The following is a 4,404-nucleotide window of genomic DNA, read 5'->3' as shown; positions in this document are numbered from 1 at the left end:
GTGTGTGTGTGTGTGTGTGTGTGTGTGTGTGTGTGTGTGTGTGAGAGAGAGAGAGAGAGAGAGAGAGAGAGAGAGAGAGAGAGAGAGAGAGAGAGAGAGAGAGAGAAATGGGGGATGCTAAGACCCTTAAGCAGCATTGTAACTGGGTCCATGTGAAGTGGGTGGTTGATGGGAAGCCATGGAAAGGATCAGAGGACCATCAATCAGCCTGTGTCTCCCGACAGACAGTGAGAACAGTGTTGCCTGGGCAGCTGAGGGCTGCTTCCAAATGCACATTACACAACATTCAACAGGGAAGAACTCGGGGCCTCCCCAAAGCCCTAGAACACTGTGGAGGAGGAAAAGCATCACCCTAACAACAGGAGAGACCGAGTATCAAGGAAAACCCAATAGGAGTTTGGTCATCTGAATCCTCCATCCCAGCTACTTTAAGCATAGCACTAGCAATGTCTATGGGCTTCAAGATCATCTCTCTTCTGGGGGGAATCTCTGGGTCTGCAGGCATGGCAGGTCCCTTCTCGCCACCAGGGCTGGTTCAGTGCCTTATTCAGAGCTAAGGAAGGCTGTTGGGAGAAGGAGAGGGGGCAGCCTTCAGGCTTTAAACCCCCCTCCCATTGGAGACACTCCTGGAAAACGGTGTGATGAGATAATCTCTCTCTCTCTCTCTCTCTCTCTCTCTCTCTCTCTCTCTCTCTCTCTCTCTCATACAGGTTTTCACTGTGTGTCCAGGCTAGTCTTGAACCCCCAGCTCCTTTGATCCGCTTGTCAGACTACTAAACAGTATCAAGGAATGCATTTGGAGGCCAGAGGACTATTTTCAGGAGTTAGCTCTCACCCCCTGTCTTGTCTGAGGCAGGGTCTCTCTTGTTTCTGCCGCTTGGGCAGGTACTCCAGGCTAACTGGCCCGTGAGTTGGTTTTCCTGTCCCTGTCTCTTACCTGGGAGTGCTGAGGTTATTGCTATTCAGCTTTGCACGTGGGTTTCATAGACTCTAACTCGGGTTGTCAGGGTTATGATTGCACTGTAAGGACTTTACCCACTGAGCCGCCTCCCTAGCCAAGCTCTAGGGTTGTTTGTTTAATAATCTATAAAAGGGGATGAATAAATCCAGACTCAGAACTAGTAGAAGGATTGTGTACATGGCTTTCAGGTCTGTCTTGCTTTGCCTTTTAATGTATAGTTTAGAGATGGTTGGAAATAACCACTGTTTTCTAGGGCTAAGTGTGTGGTTCTTAAGTAAAAACTTTGCCCATCATGTTGTGTGTGCGCACGCACCTCCTCCCAGGTGTCCCATCATTCCAGCATGACTCTGAGTTGGGGGACAGCTGTGCTCAGTCTCCCCTTGGTCTGGAAACCAAGTCTTACGGATGAGTGTGGGGCTCAGTCAGAAAGGGGGGACCTTTCTGGTCCCCAGGCCTTGGACTTAGGCTCCCTTCCCAGGGAAATGACAGATTTTATCCCTGATAAAGGCCCCTCCAGGCTTCAGCACCCTCACGCCCTAGGTGTGGCTGATGGCATGCTAATTCTCTGCTGGCACCTCTCCAGGTGGCTTAGCAACTACCCGTCAGCTGGCCACTTCCTCCAGCCAGGGCCCCCGAGAGCCTTTCATCCAACCACAGCCTTTCATCTGGGCCTTTTAAAGTAAGTGAGAAGTTTCGGCTGCGAAGCCCCCAGGGAGGAAGGCAGGGAAGCAGGTATACTCTCCCTAAGATTTTAAGAGGGGCTGTCCATTGGCCTGTCCATTGAGGCGGGCTGCAGAGCTGCAAACCCTTGGCTGGGGGTCTAGTTCCTCAGGAGACAGACAAGCTGAGAGACATCTGCAGGGGCCGAGAGAAGCCCTCTCTGCCTTCTAGGACCTGGAACTCCCTTTGCAGACCCACCAGCCTCTGCCTCCTGAGCACTGGGATTAAAGGCGGGAGCCACCACTACCCAGTCCGGGTCTCATTTTCAGATGAGTTCTTCTGGCACTGTCTGTTCTGGAGCAGACTGAGTGGGTGCTTTAGTCTCTACCTTTGCACCCTCATGAGTTTGAGGCCCCAGATCTTCATATAACCAGCGCCTCAATATCCACCACCAAAGCTGTCTAAGGCCTGCCCACCAGGATCTCACTGACAGATGGAAGCCAAACCAGCTCACATGAAAAAAAGAAAAAAAAAAAAAAAAACAAGCCACCTACTTTGCAAAGACATGTATATGAGATGTGACAGACTTGAGTGGTCTGGGTGGGTTCCTTGTGGCAGTCAGGGTAGGTGGCGGGCCGAAGACAGAACCAAAGTGAATGTGAATCCCTCCTCTAGGCCTCGTCAGTCTGCAGCCTCACACACAGGACTGACGATGGACATCATAAGCTGGATGCTGTGACACGTGAAGGTCAGGGAAGGTCAGGGAAGCCAGACAGCATAGAAAGTCCCAGAGGCAAGCTTCTCTGCTCCTCCATGGTATGGGCTGCAGGTGGGAAATAAAGCTTGCAGAGGCCAAGGGACCTGCATGAGAGTGGACAGCCAATAAGAAATTACATGAAGGGCTGGAGAGATGGCTCAGAGGTTAAGGGAACTGACTGCTGTTCTGGAGGTCCTGAGTTCAATTCCCAGAAACCACATGATGACACACACCCATCTATAATGAGATCTGGTGCCCAGAACACTATATACATAATAAATAAATTTAAAAAAAAAGAAATTACATGAAGACAAATTCCAGACTCTGGGATGCTCATGGTATGGAGTCCTGATCTAGAGGCACAGGGGTACCTGGGGTCCTTTAGTTACAGGCCAGCAGCAGTGGCACCTGACCCCCTCACAGACCCTCTCTGACACTGACTGAATCTTTTTCTGTGTGCCAACACATTCTGGGCTGACCTTGAGGTGGAGTGAACAAGCTCGGACTCTGATGGGTACCATGAACAATCTCATGAGGAATCCTAGTCTAGTGATGTCAGTATAGGTCAGAAGAGCGAGTACTCTGCAGAGGACGATGACCTGTTCTTGGGGAAAGGGTTTCTTCTGAGAGTGCACACCCCTTCACGGCCATGTGGGACCGAACCCCAAGCAAGGTCAAGAACTCTGGTGACTGAATAGATGGTGGGGGATCATTGGGATGGAGCAGGCTCCAGAGTAGGAAAGGATACCCACACACGGGAGAGGATGGAGCAGGCTCCAGACTAGGAAAGGATACCCACACACGGGAGAGGGTGGAGCAGGCTCCAGACTAGGAAAGGATACCCACACACGGGAGAGGATGGAGCAGGCTCCAGACTAGGAAAGGATACCCACACACGGGAGAGGGTGGAACTGCAGGCTGATAGCAAGGAGGAGAGACCTTTTGAGTGGGGTGGATGTTCCCAGGAGGTTCATCAGGCCTTCCTTACCTGGGCCCTGGCTGACCCTGTCCCCCAGGCCTCCTAGAGCCCCAAGAAACAAACTCACACCTGTCCTCAAGCCATGGGTTTCTTTTTTTTATTTGTTTGTTTTGTTTTTCCAGACAGAGTTTCACTGTGTGTAGCTCTGGCCTCGAACTCACAGAGATCCACCTCCCTCTGCCTCCCGAGTGCTGGGATTAAAGGTGTGCGCCACCACTGCCAGCACCATGTGTTCCTTTAAACCTAATTCTTATCCTAGATTTCCCAGGTTGTATCTTTGGATGAAGACAGGAGGCCCCAAAGGCCACAGCCCGGACAAGGCTTGCTGGAGTGAGCTCACACTGTCCTCCTACCTGATTCTGCGGCTGATAACTCATAGCAGGACTTGCTTTGGTAGTGCAGAGTCTTCCCAATTACCTGTGGGTCCGGGTTCCACTCACTGGCATGTCCCTGTCCTTTCAAATCCAGACTATGCCCAAGATCACAAGAGTTTCAGGGACAACTGCTGTCGCCAATGCTTCAGAAGTGCGTAAGGAAAGTTACAAGTATGCCTGCCCTTGCTCGGGCCCGTCTCCCCTGAAGACTTCATGAGGATGGGGGGTTGTGCACTCAGAATTTTCTTTTCTTGTGTGTGTGTGTGTGTGTGTGTGTGTGTGTGTATAACAGTGGGGGTGGGGGTGGGGTGGGGTAGTGGGTGTCTCAAGAGAGAGTTTCTCTGTGTAGCCCTGGCTGTCCTGGCACTTGCTGTTTAGACCAGGCTGGACAGGAACTCAGAGATCCACTTGCCTCTGCCTCCTGAGTGCTGGGATTAAACTCATAAACTGCTACCACTTGGCTCAGAAAATTCTTTCAAGTAACATAGCAAATAAATATTGAGAGTCTTAGTACAGTTTTTGTAGTATCCTAGGCGCACTGGGGACACAATATGTTGCTGCTGGAAGGTGATTTGTCACGGGGCTAGAGATACAGTTCAGTGGTAGAGAACCCCGTCTAGCACCTGTGACATCCTGGGTTCAATCCTCAGAGCTGCAATAAACAGACGAGAGA

Source organism: Alexandromys fortis, unplaced genomic scaffold (genome assembly GCF_014885135.2).
Source record: "Alexandromys fortis isolate MF-2015 unplaced genomic scaffold, M_Fortis_MF-2015_v1.1 scaffold_51, whole genome shotgun sequence".
NCBI classification, from domain to species: Eukaryota; Metazoa; Chordata; class Mammalia; order Rodentia; family Cricetidae; genus Alexandromys; species Alexandromys fortis.
Note: the sequence above shows the minus strand (reverse complement) of the source record.